At 43.6% G+C, this 16,189-nt stretch overlaps 1 protein-coding gene across 1 annotated transcript in view; it reads left to right on the forward strand.

The window, feature by feature from the left end:
• TNRC6B (trinucleotide repeat containing adaptor 6B) overlaps window positions 1-16,189 on the forward strand; it is a 2,803,754-nt gene that overhangs the window by 2,469,468 nt on the left and 318,097 nt on the right. The gene's annotated exons all lie outside the window — the stretch shown is intronic.

Below are 16,189 nucleotides of genomic sequence, written 5' to 3' on the forward strand. Positions count from 1 at the left end.
GAGCCAGTCATTACCAATTCAGGGTCCTCCCCTTTGGTCTCACTACAACCCCCAGGGTGTTCACCAAAGGGTTAGCGGTGATAGCGGCCCACCTGAGGCTCCAGGGAATTCAGGTTTTCCCATACCTGGATGACTGGCTCCTGACCGCCCTGACAAAGCATCTACTCTACGCAGCCAGAAACTACTTTCTTCGTCTAGCTCCCTGGCTAGGGATCACTATCAACATATAGAGAAGTCGTCTCTTGCCCCGTCTCAGACCATAGACTTCATAGGGGCCAGATTAAACACAAACAAGCTCCTAGCCTTTTTGACTACGGACCCGCTACGAATCCTGAGGCTACATGTGCAGGCCATTATACAATCCCCAGCTCCTCCAGCGGAATTGGTCCTGAGGGCTCTAGGTTCAATGGTGGCGGCAATCAATCTATTGCCAATGGCGCGTTTGAACATGAGGGTCTTACAATGGACCCTCCAAGTCCAGTGGTCCTTTCTTCAATATCCTCTCAGCCATCCCATTCCCCTCAGCAGGGCTTGCAAGAGGGCCCTCTTATGGTGGCTCCAATCTCCGGACCTCCAGGAAGGACGCTCCTTTTCTATGGCCCTTCCCCTAGCCACGGTGACCACGGACACCTCCCGCCTCGGGTGGGGGGGGCATTGTTCGGGCAGGACAGTCCAAGGCACATGAGACCTCACGGAGACTTCATTGCATATCAGTGTCGTAGAGATGAGGGCAGTGCTGTTGGCGTTGCAAGCACTTCAGGACCTTCTTCCTGTAGGAATGATTGCGATTCAGATGGACAACATGTCTGTTGTCTGGTACATCAACAAATAAGGAGGAACCAGGTCTTACCCACTCTGTTGAGAGGCCATGAGGGTGTGGGAATGGGCGATCTCCACCAACCATTTTCTCATAGCAATGCACATTCCAGGGTGGTCCAACATCCTAGCGGACAGACTAAGTCGCACCATCCTGTTACCATACGAGTGGTCTCTGAATTTTGAGGTAGCGAATCGGATTTTCGCCGAATGGGATCAACCCTGTTGCGATCTCTTTGCCTCTCCCTCAAACACAAAATGTTACGACTACTTCGCTCTCATCCCCCCCCCCCCCCGGGAATCTCCGAGAGATGTTCTGGTGCATGCTTGGCCTCCCGGTCTACTTTATGCTTACCCTCCTCTTTCTCTGATGCTAAAGTTTCTGCAGAAAGCCAGTCGGTTGGGGAGCAGGATAATCCTCATTGCCCCATTCTGGCCTCGTCAAGCCTGGTTCCCTTACCTTTGGTCTCATCTGGTGAATCCTCCTTGGATTCTGGATCCCCTTACGGATCTAATATCCCACCCCAAGCTCACAGCTTGGCTGCTCCAGTTCCACTCGTAGCTAGGACTCCCAGTATCTCTTCCCCTGTTAAAGTTATCCTAGTAGCAGCGCACAAGCCTTCTACTAGAAAGATCTATAGTAGCAAATGGAAGCGTTTCTCCATTTGGGCGGAACGTCGAAATTTGGATCCTTTCACAGTTCCTTTGCCCTTCCTGTCAGGGCTGTTTCATCAGGGGGGCTAGCTCCTCCACGGTCAAGGTTCAACTAGCAGCTATCTCTCATTATCACGTGGGAAATGAACTGGGCCCTTTGATCACCACAAAATTGTGTAAGACCTTTCTGAAGGGCACCTTTCTGCTCAGGCCTCCAGTGAAGGATGTAGTCCCTCCTTGGGATTTAACACTGGTGCTTCAGGCCTTGACAGCTCCCCCGTTTGAGCCTGCAGCTTCAGTAGATCTTAAATTCCTGTCATGGAAAACGGCCTTTCTTGTCGCTATCACCTCGGCTCGAAGGGTCTCTGAACTACAAGCCCTCTGTGTAAAACCCCCATACTTGACTTTTCACAAGGATAGAGTTTACCTCAGGACCAGTCCCTCTTTTCTTCCCAAGATTGCATCTGAGTCGAATATTAATCAGTCCATTAACCTACCAGTCTTTTTTCCTAATTACCAAAACAAAGGGGAATACAAATTACACTCACTGGATGTGCATAGACAACTTTGCTTCTACATCCACAGGACATCTGGTCATAGGCAATCTGACCAGTTGTTCGTCTCCTTTGCCAAATTTAACTTGGGTAAATCTGTGTCTAAAGTTACACTGTCTAGATGGATTTCACAGTGTATCATTTTAGCATATGAATGTTCTGGCAGGCCCGCACCTCAGGGAGTCCATGCCCACTCTACTCGATCTATGTCTACCTCTGCGGCCTTTAGAGCTAGAGTCTCTTTGGATGATATTTGCTCGGCAGCCACTTGGGCCTCATCTCATACCTTTATCAATCACTATAAATTGGACATTATTTCCAGAGGGAGAGCATCCTTTGGCTCTGCAGTGCTCCGGAACATCCTTCCATGAAGGCCGCCCAAGGTTCAGGTAGCTGGGGACTCTGTCCCATAGGTTGCTGCACAAATGAAGTTAACTACTTCATATTAAGAAGTTATGTACTCACCATAACGTTCCATCTGAGTAGGAAAACTTCATTTGTCAGCAACCGTCCTTCCCTCCTGCCCCCTCACCTTCGGTTGTTTTTTCATACTCAGGTTTACACGGTGTGTTACCTATTTTATATTTGAGAGTAAATATCTTCAAGCAATATCTGCTTTTGGACAAACTCGATCTGAGGTCAGTCAGGGTTGCCAGGGGATTATGGGTAGGGGGAGGAGCTTGGAGCTCGGATCTAAACTGTTGAAAACTGCCAGCTCGGATCCGATTCCCATAGGTTGCTGACAAATGAAGTTTACCTACTCAGATGAAACGTTATGGTGAGTACATAACTTCTTATTCTACCCCTCCGATAGGAAAAAGAACACCTATTTGGCAATATATCATTTAAATGTTCATGGGTACGCAAAATGTCCCATTGATTATTAATTATGTCTCTAAATGAGGATGTGTTGCTGCCATAGATAGTGACAAATCTAATGGGGTTGAGGTGTTGATGTATTTGATCCAACTTGGGTGTGTTTGTATTGTAAAAGTTGTGATCTGGGCATATCTTTGACCTGGATGATGGTTTGGGTGATTCGACATCTGTTGTATCCTCTACTAATGAGTCTGTCGCTCAAATCACGTTCACATTCTAAATGGAATTTCTGAGAAGAACAGATATGTTTCACACGTAAAAATTGAGATTTGGGAATATTGTTGATGATGTGGCGGGGGTGATTACTGGATGCATGCAAAAGTGTGTTGTATTGTGGAAACTTCCTGTGTACCCGAGTGGCCAAGGTATGGTCATTTTGTCTAGATACAATTATATCCAAAAAAACAATTTCCTGATGTTGCATATTCAAGGTAAACTTAATATCCCATGTATTATTGTTCAAGAATTTAACAAACTCTTGTACAGAGGTTGGATCCCCCCGCCACACCATCCAACAATCATCTAAGTATCGTCTCCATATATCCAAATCTGCCAAAAAGATATTTTTATAAGAATCATATATAAATTGTTCTTCAAAAAATCCCATAAATAAATCAGCATATATGGGAGCAAAGGATGCTCCCATAGCTGTGCTTCTTACTTGCCAGTATGCTTGACCTTCAAAATAAAAAATATTTTTTGTCAACACGTATTGAGTCAGTTCGATCAGAAAATTGTTAAATCCCTTAGTGTATAGTTGTGAATGGTCTAGCCAGTATGCTATAGCAGATAAACCAGCATCATGTGGAATGCTAGTATATAGGGAAGTAACATCCAGAGTACATAACCACCAATCAGATTCAAGTTGTGTGTCCTCAGTGATGTTTAAAAATTCGGTAGTATCTTGTAACCTGGATCTGACCATGGGTAGTAATGGCTTTAAGTAGTACATGAGAAATGCTGATAATGGTTCCGTGAGGGAACCCCTCCCAGAAACAATAGGTCTACCAGGTGGACAGGTCGGATGTTTATGGATCTTTGGAAGTAAATATAGATACTGTGGAATGGGATCGGAAACTTTGAGTTGTTTACAAGTATGTTTCTCTATGATACCTTGTTCAGTGGTCAGATCCAAAAAGGAATCAGTGTGTTTTTTAAAGTTAGGTGTAGGATCAACCACCATATGTATATAAGACCGGGCATCCGATAGTTGTTTAAGGGCTTCTGTTTGATACATAACCCAATCCATTACTACAATACCTCCCCCTTTTTGTCTGCTGGTGCAATGACTATATTACGATTGGAACTAAGTTCCCGTAGCGCTTGTTGTTCTTGTGAAGTTAAATTATGTCTGATAGGCTGAAAGCCACTATTAAAATGTAAATCCTTCATCACACACTCCTTAAATATGGCTACGTGTTTGTCCATGGGAGGTTGAAAATGTGATCTGCCAAACTGAAACCCAGTGGATCGTTGAGAGTTATCAGAATCTGCAAAATATATCTTTAAATTAATCAGTCTACAAAAGTTATTAAGTTCACTGGCAAGTATGTGTTCAGATACAAAAGATGTCGGCACAAAATTTAAACCCTTATTCAAAAGTTTATTATGGTCAGGTGACAATTCAAAAGAAGAAATGTTATGTACATTGTTTATTAACTCACATTCTTCTGTAACAGCTGTTGTAAACTTTGTGTACTTTCTCCTATGCGTTCTGCCCCCTCTGCATGTCCTGGGCCTAAAGGGTTTATAAATTGTTTACGTTTGGCCACTGGGGACCCCTGGTTGAAAGGGCAGTCATAATCTGTGGCAGAAGATGTCTCATCTTCTGAGGTGCCACTAGTTAGCTGGGTGTTTGTCCTCAAAATAGATCTAGGTCTTTTTCTCCTATTATTAGCTTTATTGCTAGAATCAAAGAATCATACATTTTTTTGTGGAACAAAGGGTTTGCCCTTGTCATAATCGGTCATATCTCATTGGAATTTTTGTGTTTTCTTTTTGATTAATTGCTCTTCTAATATGGCCAGATCCTTTGCCAAACATGTTAAATGATTATGATAAAAATCCTCAGCCTCAAAGGTTTGAGCCTCTATACAATTGGTATGAATTTCTATGACCTGTGAATCAATCATACGTTCATAATAAGAGATAAGGGTATCAACGAACAGCATTGAGGCTTGATGTTGCGTCTGTGCCCAATCCTTAGACAACTGTTCATCAAGCAGACCCACCAGGGGTTGAATGCGGATCCTTAGTCCACGAGGTGTTATATTTTTCAACTTATATGCCTTAAACAGTTTTAAGTGCCAAATATTGGCTCTTAAAGATCTCATATTTCTGGTTATTTTTTGAAACAATATGCCACAAAGGTGTTTGGCATCCCCCTTATTTGTATTTAAATCATCACCCCCAGATAATTTCAAACCAAAAACGTCCAAATTGTCCTTGTCCTCAGATAGTCCTTGTAAAATGCCTTTAAGATCCATTTTACCACTCATGCTTGCACTATACTAGACCAGAACTACAATATATAATGTGTGTATCAAAAGGCAGTAGCTCAGTATATGCAAAGCGCAACAAAATATAACAAATCCAAAGCTTCAGTTTTCAGATATAAACACATCAATAGAGCTGAAATTGTTATGCATACAGACTCATGGTCTACAAATCAATGATAACATCACTATAAGGGTGTCACTAACCAACCTGTAGTTACATCAAAAGAATCTTATATTATGATCAATTTATTAGAATCGAGTGTAACACATAGGGCGACAAAATCACCTTATATTTTCTAAAACATATCTTTGTGTGGTGAAATATTCACAATAACTGATATCGCAGCCGACCTTCGTCTCAACTGCTATCACATGAAAATAATGCAGTCCACTCCAAACTGTAAGACAATGCCAATATGTGGGCAAAAAAATTAAAGGAAGAAAAAAGGATATGGCCGACCTACGTCTCTGCCAGTATATTCCAAACTGATTTTAAGTTTACCAGATTTGGTCAAAAGCAAGTAAGCCAATATATATCTCACTTATACACCGACCATATCAAATGTTGGAAATGGTCATACAGAAAACCGCACTATATGAAGCCGCAGGACAATAATATTGGACCTTGTTACACTCAATATATTCCAATAATAGACCTTATACCAATAAAACACATCTGTGTAATAATTAACTAGATTTGTGTATAACTACAAGTTGAGAAAGACACCCGATATGAAATCTCAAGTTGGACCAAAATCAATATGCACACAAATATACAGATCTAATAGATATAAACCCTCAAGTCAAAAAAACTACTTCCCTAAAATGCTTTGGATGTGTTATAAGCATCAAAATTGTCACTAATATGAACAATATCTAATATTATCAACATGTAAATATCAGTAAAAAAAATGAAATCAGAAACAAAAGGCAAACTATACAGTAAGCCTATTCATATATAACGGGGATATATGAGATACACTAAATCTTGGTGCCCCTAAATTCACCCATAAATGCAAAAGTTGAATCACAATCAAAAAACAGTTTAGCAAAATTAATATCCACAAATGTAAATAAATTTCAAAAAGCAGGATCTAGTCCTACACTCTGTTAGAAAAAAAACATTTTTAAGTGAGAACATGTATATTAAGTCCTCTTGACACGAATGACCATCCAATTAAATTTCCATATACTACAATAATTTGAAGAAACACCAAACCCAATGTATGCTTATAGTTGAAACCAAGCCATAAAAGGAATACGTCAAAAGTTGTTATAACACAAAGGCCCATGTATCCATACTTACTAGTACATTAGACCCACTATGATGTTAGCAACTAATGATTCGAAAACCCCATCCTGAAACATAAATCACTGGTTATATATAACCAACTAATTTATAAGCAAAACTAAATGTTTAAAGTTAAATCCTGACACCATGCCATATACTGCAGATTATAGGCAAAGAAAGGTTGTTTGCAATTTCGCTGTTAATGCGCACAATTGTATTTTAGTACTCAAGATTTGGTTTTAAGATTAAACCAATGTCCAAATCTATATAATTACAAGCACTTGTAAGTGGTTAGTGAGCCCATTGAAATAACACAGCACCATTTGTCAAAAAAAAGTTGTTCTCAATGTCGCTGTTATTGCGCCTAGTACTGAAACGTATCTGTTCTTCTCAGAAATCCCATTTAGAATGTGAACATGATTTGAGTGACAGACTCATTAGTAGAGGATACAACAGATGTTGAATCACCCAAACCATCAACCAGGTCAAAGATATGCCCAGATCACAACTTTTACAATACAAACACACCCAAGTTGGATCAAATACATCAACACCTCAACCCATTAGATTTGTCACTACCTATGGCAGCAACACATCCTCATTTAGAGACATAATTAATAATCATTGGGACATTTTGCATGCCCATGAACATTTAAACGATATATTGCCAAATAGGTGTTCTTTTTCCTATCGGAGGGGTAGAACTATCAATTCTTATTTGACACACTACAAAAGATATAATCCTCCTACACCCATCCAGACCACCTTATTTGGTGATCCTTTGATAGGTTGTGTTCCATGTGGCCATTGCGATGCATGTAGACACATCTTTAAGACTAAAGAATTCACTAGTAGTAATACTCCCAAGGTTTATCAGATGAAAATTTTTGGTAATTGCAGTACGGATTGGGTGATTTATTTAGCAACTTGCACATGTCTGTTTTTATGTGGGCCAAACTTCCAGACTGTTCAGACATCAGATCAGTGAACATCTTAGTGCTATTAGAACCCATAAAATCACAAATGCATTGTATAAACATACCACGATTCACAAAACCGCACAATTCAAATTTACCATCATTGACAAGATTGACATGCACAGAAATATAAAAGCAGGCTGGCATGACAGACTAAATAATATGGAATCCTCATGGATTACCAGGTTAGGAGCTCTATTCAAACCTAGTTTTAAATGAAATGTTCTAGTCATATGTAGCCAGCTCTTAAGTATGTTATATATGTAATTTCTTTGTCAATGAATTTACTTTGTGATGTTTTATATTTTATATTTTCCATTTATATTTTTCATTCTTGCTTATAATTTTGTTTTGCATGTATCTCCAATCTTTTGGAACATGCGTATATATTTTTTTGAACATGCATACACCTTTAAATGTTTGGATATATAAGAAGATACCAGGATGTGTAATCTAGACTTTTATTTTTGCACTGAGGAAGGCTGGATATATAGCCGAAACCGGTTTGCAGTAATATTGAGTATGATGTTTCTATAATTGCCACAAATAAATTGATTTAGGCACTTTTTTCCTTTGTGCTGGATCGTTTTTGGCTTTTTATATGCTTCTCGTGGATCCGTGCGCTAGAGTCCACCTTGCGTGACATTTGGTTTATTCCTTTCTGTGGAACACAGCCTTGAGCTACCAAGTGCACCTACAAGCTCAATTCCTGCCAGGCAAGCTAAATACACTGGCAGACCTAAGCAGAAATCTCATGGACCCACATGAGTGGAAACTGGAACCAAAGATATTCAATATTTTGAGAAACAAATGGGGGAGCCCAGAGATAGACCTGTTTGCCTCCCCTCAGAACTACCAGTTGGACAAATTCTGCACAAGGACTCCCCACAGACAAGCTTGGAAAGTGGATGCCCTGTCCTTCACCTGGAAAAACCTATCAGTTTATGCCTTTCCCTCTCTGCCTCTCCTCTCCAAAGTGCTACTAAAGATCAAACAGGACAAACCAAGGGCAGTACTTATTGCACCAGACTGGCCACGCCAACACTGGTGTACCCTCTCCTGCGCAGTGTGTCACTTCTGGAACCATGGCACCTGCCTCAGACCCCTACCCTGCTGTCCCAGCAGGAGGGCCAGATTCTGAACCCACAGCTTCAAACCCTGAACCTTGCAGCCTGGCTAATTACATGATCTCTCCATTACCATCCCTCAGTAAGCAAGTAATGGATGTCATTCTGGAGGCAAGGAGGCCTAGTACTAGAAAATCCTATACTGAAAAATGGAAAAGATTCTGTTCCTGGAGCCAAACTCGGGGGATGGACACAACAGTGCCCAGTTTACCGCACATGCTTCAATACTTAACTGAGATGCTTCACAAGGGCATTTCCTTTTCTTCCATCAAAATTCATGCCTCTGCCATTTCAGCTCATTATAATACAGAGCCACCCCTCTTCTCTCATCCACTGCTGAAGCAATTCCTCAGAGGGGCCAAAAATGTAAGGCCACCCAGGAGAGCCCCTACTCCAGCCTGGGACCTGAACTTTGTATTGGAAAAGCTCACTCTACCTCCCTTTGAGCCAGCTGTAAATGCAGAGTTGAAATTCCTTTCTTGGAAAACAGCCTTCCTTCTAGCTATCACTTCAGCAGGAAGGGTGTCTGAATTACAGGCCCTCATGGCAGTGGAGCCTTTCGTCATTTTTCATGCAGACAGGGTGTCCGTCAGGACCAATAATCCCTCTTTTATCCTAAGGTGGTATCCTGTGTGGCCCTTAATCAGTCCATTCATTTGCAAACCTTCCTTTCTAATGCACAGAACAAAGGGGAATGAATACTGCACTCCTTGGACGTGCACAGACAACTTAGATTTTATTTGGACAGGACTAAGCCTCTCAGGAAATCTGAACAGCTGCTGGTCGCATTTGCTGCAGGGGCAGAGGGGAAGGCCATTTCAAAGCAAACCATTTCTAAGTGGATAGGCCACTGCATTCATTTCTGCTATAAGCACCACATTCCACCAGGGCTGCATCTACCTCTACAGCCTTTCTCAGAGGTGTCCCTACCAGGGACATCCTAGAAGCTGCTACCTGGAGTTCTGTACATACCTTAATTTTTTTCAAAATCCAGAGGTGGTTTTGCCACTGCAGTCTTGCAGGGCCTTATAGCTGGTCCTAATGCTATCTAATTGCCTCCTCACTTCCTTAGCTTTGGGAATCTACCCATATGTAATGGCTGCAACGGTGAAACATGAAGAACATAGTACAGTTGTGTACACTTACATAAATGCAGATGTTAGAGTGTATTCACTGTTGCAGTCCTGGTTATCCTCCCTCCAGCCCCCTGACTTCTCTTTTCTTGTTTACTATGCTTAAAGCTTTCTGGTGTATTTGCTTTTTGTTGGAGGTGTAACCTTGTATACAATTGCTTCCCATTATGGGGCCACCTGACATCTGGGGCAAGAAAAACTGATGTAATGGCGTCGGCTGCATGTTTTATACCCGACTACCTGACGTCATGGAAGATGAGACAGCAACCGATGCAGGACCTAGACTTTGATAATCAGGCCGACTGAGGGCTACCTGCAAGCAGATAACCCAAATGTAATGACTGCAACAGTGAATACACTCAAACATCTACATTTATGGTAAGTGTACACAACTGTACTTTCTCCGGGACTCCGTGAGATGCTTTCGCAGCCCCTGTTGACCACTTCTGTTGATTTGCAGGCCGCTACTGAGACCCTTTCAGCGTCCGGTATGCTGCAAAACTCTTCTTCAACTAAGGATCCTGCGGTCATCTCTACCTTGGATGGGTCCAGAACCGCTGAACAGGCACCGGCTTCCGGGGAAAGTCCTTCACACTACCGAATCTCGACACAAACCGACGTCTTCTTTCGCGATTACAGTTCTTTAAAAAACGACAGAGTTTCTTAGGCCCAGGGTACGAACCACACCCGAGAAACCGATGACCCACTCTCAGGTGCCTCAGTCCGAAAAAAGTTTAAAATGGCAGAAGACCTTATCATGCTGATTAGGGGAAGCCAAGCTACTCCCTCCAAAAGGAAGATAGATCTGTCCTCTGTAGTTTTGTCTGAACAAGAGTCAGATGAATCTGTTGCATCTGAATATGAAGACATGCAACCCTTCTCCACTTATGAGGATTCTGATGCAGAGGAGTCCATTCCTTCAGCCTCTCCCCCAGAGGATTTTTCCTTTGGGGAAACCCTGCATACTTTAAGGGAGCATTTCCAATGGGAGAGTCAGGACTACCCTTAGTCTAAAAAGAGACTCAGGGAATTCCTAGATTTTCCACAACACAGACCCTTGGCCACCCCCCCCCCCCAGTCCTGGATGTTTTCCTGGAATCCAGCTTGACTCCTGACACCCTTCCTCCAGCTCCCAGAAAACCAGACAAGTACTACAGAGTTCCTGACTCTCACAAATATCTTTTTAAAAATCCTACAGCTGACCCTGAGGTCATTTCTCAAGGGCCAAAAGGGATTAAAGCAACCTCTGCTAACATAACTTGGAACTCCTTAAACAAAAAAATGTCTTCCTTTCCTGCTTGGGCAGAATCTAAAGATTTACAAGAGTTAATGCATTCTGCAAGTCAAGTAACTAAACACACCTTACACTGTGGTTTTGATGCCCTAGAAGCTTCTTGCAGGGCAGCAGTCACTGGATCTGTCATTAAAAGGCATGCATGGCTTAAGGAACAGCCGCTGCCAGACCATGTCAAATATAAATTGTTGGATGCCCCCTTGCACAAAGATAACTTATTTGGCACTAAGGCAGAAGAGGTATTAAAAAAGATTGAAGAAAAAGCAAAATCTATGCAAACAGTTAAGGATTTCTTGCAGGTCCAGCCCTTTAGGTTCAGCAGGCATTGTCCCTCCCGCTCCCAGCAAACCGGCCCAGCCTAGGCCCCATGGAAACAGGACCCCCCCCAGATAGCAGCCACAGGGAATGCAGAGATCTAAGCAGTGGACTACCTCCACTTCAAAAACAGGGAGTTCTAAGCCACCCCTTATGGTAAGAACTCACAATGACAGACCACCACCACGCCCTTCCTTTGCCCACCTTCACTTACCCCTAGGAGGAAAACTCTCCTTTCACTCAAACACCTGGGCCACCATTACCAAGGAACATTGTGTCTCAGGGATACAAATTTTCCTTCTACACCCTTCCAAAAGGGTTCTCAGATCTGCCTCCAAATCAGTGGCCAGAGGCTTAAAAGCAAATCCTTTCCCTGCTCTGTATGAGGGCAGTAGAGCATGTACCTGCAAAACAGATAGGCCACGGTTTCTACTCCAGACTATTTCTGGTACCCAGAAAAGAGGGCACCTGGTGCCCCATCCCCGATCTATCCATTCTAAACACCTTCCTGGTGATCCCAAAATTCAAAATGCTCACCCTTCAGCAGCTGCTACCCATGATCTCCAAGGATGCTTGGCTAGCCACCCTAGATCTAAAAGAGGCCTACCTCCACTTTCCTATCAGGGAATCATGCAGGAAATATCTCAGCTACAGGGCAGGATCTCAACACTTTCAGTTCTCTGCTCTTCCCTTTGTTTGACTTGTCTACTGCTCCCAGAGTTTTCACAAAATGTCTGGCTCTGGCCATTGCCTTTTGCAGACAAAGAAATATTCAGATTTATCCATACTTAGACAACTGCCTTATTCAGGTAGACCGCCAGGAAAAGCTACTCAAGCACCTGGTCTTCATAAAGACCCTCCTAACCTCTCCAGGGTACACAATCAACAAAAAGAAATCCAAGCAGGTGCCTGCCCAAAGGATAATCTTCCTGGGAGCAAGTCTGGACACAGCTTCCCAGATGGCATACCTTACTCCAGAAAAACAAATTTTTATGACAGCTTACTTCTCTCAACTAGCCATCAGGCCCCAGCTAATTGCAAGGAAGATCCTGCAAGATCTGGGGTTTATGGCATCATGCATACTACTCATTCCATATGCCAGACTGCATATGAGGAAATAAAAGTAAATATCCTCTCTCTAAGCACAAAACTGTCAGTGAAAAGTGAAAAGCAACAAAAGTAAGAGCACTGACAGTACCACAGCTGGGAAATTTTTACAAAAATAAAGAAAGAATCAAAACAAAGTTACAAAGAATAAATCCTTACAAAACAGTGGTAAGCGCTTTCAGGGATCTACCCCTTCATCAGACAACAGTTAAAAATCCCATAATTCATTAAATACTGGAGGTTAGTCACATGATGTGCACAGACAGCTGAGCTTCTATCTAGACAGGACTAAATCCTTCAGTAGGTCTGATCAATTGCTGGTTAGCTTTGCTACAAGGGCAGAAGGCAAAGCCATCTCCAAGCAAAACATTTCCAATTGGATAGCACACTGCATCCATTTCTGCTACAAACAACATGGAAAACCTCCCCCCAAAGGGGTCAGGACACACTCAACCAGAGCAGCCTCCACCGCTGCAGCTTTCCTCAGAGGATTCCCCACCAGGGACATCCTGGAGGCTGCCACCTGGACATCTGTTCGCACTTTTACCAAGCACTACCACCTGCCTCTCTTCTCCAAATCCAGGGCATGGTTTGCCTCTGCAGCCTTGCAGGGCATCCTAGCCAGCCCCTAGTTTCCTTGACTGCCTCCACCCATTTCCTCAGCTTTGGGAGTCAACCCAAATTTGATGACTGAAACAGTGAAACACGAAGAACATTGTACAGTTGTGTACACTTACCATAAATGTAGATGTTCCAGTGTATTCACTGTTGTAGTCCTGGTTTCCCTCCGTCCATCCCCCTTTCTTCTCTTTCTCCTTTTATTACCATTTTTCCTTATTGTTCTCCTTTCCTTACAAGGGACATATTGGTATTTATTTCCCACTGGTGGGGTTCTTCCACCAGAGCCTGGCCTCCTACTTGGGAGCTCCTAACAGGTTAGGGCAAGAAAAACTGATGTAATGATGTCAGCTGCCTTACTTTATACTACTGATGACCTGACATCAGTCCTCAAGCGACAGCAACCGATGCAGAAATACTAATTCTCTGGTGTTCGGGCCATCTGAGGGCTACCCTGGCAGGGATAACCCAAATGTGATGACTGCAACAGTGAATACACTCGAACATCTACATTTATGGTAAGTGTACACAACTGTACTTTCGTCCCTAAGGCAGAGGAGGTGATTAAGAAAGGAAGCCAAGGGCAAGTCAATGCAAATGGTCAAAGACCTCCTGCAGGTACAACCCCCATCCCCGATTCAGCAGGAACTTCCCTACCAAGCACTGGTCCTTTCCTGCCCAAGCAAAAGCTGTGCAAAGGAAAGGATGCAGAGATAGGCCCTTCAGGCAGCAGCACCAAAGCCAGCAGAAGCCTAAACAATGCACCTGTACTACGCCTAGGCAAGGGAGTTCTAAGTTCACTCCCTACCCTAAGGACTCACAATGACTCCCCCTCTCCCCTCTGCCCCCCCCCCAACAGGCTAGGAGGAAGGCTTTCCCCTAGTCTTAGGCAAGTGGCAAACCATCACACCAGATCGATGGGTCCTAAACATCATGTCCCAAGGGTACAGATTCATTTTCATACAGAACGCCAGATTTTTAGGTGTTCCAGACGTACCAGCAAATCAGAGGCCATCTGCAGATTCAAAAACTCTGTGCTCAAGGAGCAGTGGAGCCAGGATTTTATTCAAGGTTGTTCCTAGTACCCAGAAAAGAGGGCACCTTGCACCCTATTCTAGACCTATCCACATTAAAGCTGTTCCTACTAGTGCCAAAATTCAAAATGCTAACCCTTCAAAAACTCTTGCCAATGTTGGCACCAAATGCTTGGCTAGTGACCCTAGATCTGAGAGATGCCTACCTCCATATCCCCATAAGGGAGTCCCGCAAGAGTTTCTTATGCTTCAGAGCACTTTCAGTTCTCTGATCTGCCCTTTGGCTTATCTACTGCTCCCATAGTCTTCACCAAGTGCCTGTCATTGCCTTTTGCAGATAGAAAAACATACAGATTTGATGACTGTCTCATCCAGGTGGACACCAAGGAGAAACTCTTGTAGGACCTTACCTTTGTCCAAATCCTTCTAACCTCTCTGGGATTTGCCATCAATAGGGAAAAATCCCAATTCCAGCCCACAAGATGGATAACCTCCTTAGGAGCTCTCTTAGACACATTAACCCAAAGAGCCTTCCTCTCTCCAGAGAAGCAGAGCTTTCTCCCCTCTACTTTTCTCAGCTAGCTCACAGGACACACCTCACAGCATGGAAGTTCCTGCAAGCACTCTGGTACATGGCGTCCTGTTGGTGCCTTTGGGCAGGCTCCACATGAAAAAACTACAATGATACCTCAGAAAGTTATGGTGCCAATACTCAGTCACTGTAGCACTAGCCACCTCTGATTCCCTGCTTAAGGAAAGAACTTTTATGGTGGGCAGAAGTCTGTACCCTGAACAGGGGTCTACCATTTATCCCCCTTTCCCAAGGCCAAACCATCACCACTGATGCCTCAGACACAGCCTTGGGCGCTCACTTAGGAGATATGTGTGGGCTTAAGGCACCTGGGATCAGGGAGATCTAGCCCTCTATATCAACCTGAAGGAAATGCTGGCAGTGCACAGGGCTGTAGTAGCTTTCAAGGTCCACCTCAGACCAGGAGTGTTCTTGATCAAAACAGACAACACCATGGCCATGTGGTACATCAACCAATGGGGAAACCCACTCATACCCCCTTTGTCACCTAATTATATGCTAATCTGGCAGACAGCCTTAATGATGGGACTACATCTAATAACCCAGTACATTCCAGGGGAACACAACACCCTGGCAGACCACCTCAGCAGAAGTTTCCTGAATCCCCACGAGTGTCAGCTGCACAAGGACACTTTCCTCGACATCATATACATCTAGGGGGGAGCCGGAGGTAGACCTCTTTGCAACAATAGAAAACAGACAGCTGACCAGGTTCTGCTCCAGGGAGTTCCACCCATGAGCTTGGAAGGTGGACGCTCTCTCCTTTCACTGGGGCAACCTGTTTGTGTATGCCTTCCCTCTCTTGCCACTGTTTCTCAGGGTACTTCTAAAGATCAGGGAGGAAGGGCCAAGGGCTATCCTCATTGCCCCAAACTGGCCCAAGCAGCACTGGTACTCCTTACTCCTCAGCCTGACCAAGGAGCTACCCATGAGCCTGCCTCTCACAAAAAAGCTGCTAGTTCAAGAAAAAGGGTCAGTACTGCATCCATATCTTCAAACACTCAGCCTATTCGTATGGCTTATACACCAGAGATGGATATCAGGCCACCTTTGAGCAAGCAGGTTCTGGAGATCATTAAGGAGGCCCAGCCACCGGAAATCCTATTCCGCAAAATGGAAAAGATTTACTGCCTGGTGCCACAATAAGGGTGAAAACAGCACCCATGCTGCTCTCACTTTGGTTGTGGACTACTTGGCGGAGCTCGTGCTGAAGAAATTGTAATACTCTCTCAAAATTCATGCCTCAGCTATCTCTGCTGATTCCCCAACAGAGCAACCTATGTTCTCCCATCCCCTGTTA

The sequence above is a fragment of the Protopterus annectens genome, chromosome 1.part0 (genome assembly GCF_019279795.1).
Source record: "Protopterus annectens isolate FY-2018-M chromosome 1.part0, PAN1.0, whole genome shotgun sequence".
NCBI lineage: Eukaryota > Metazoa > Chordata > Ceratodontiformes > Protopteridae > Protopterus > Protopterus annectens.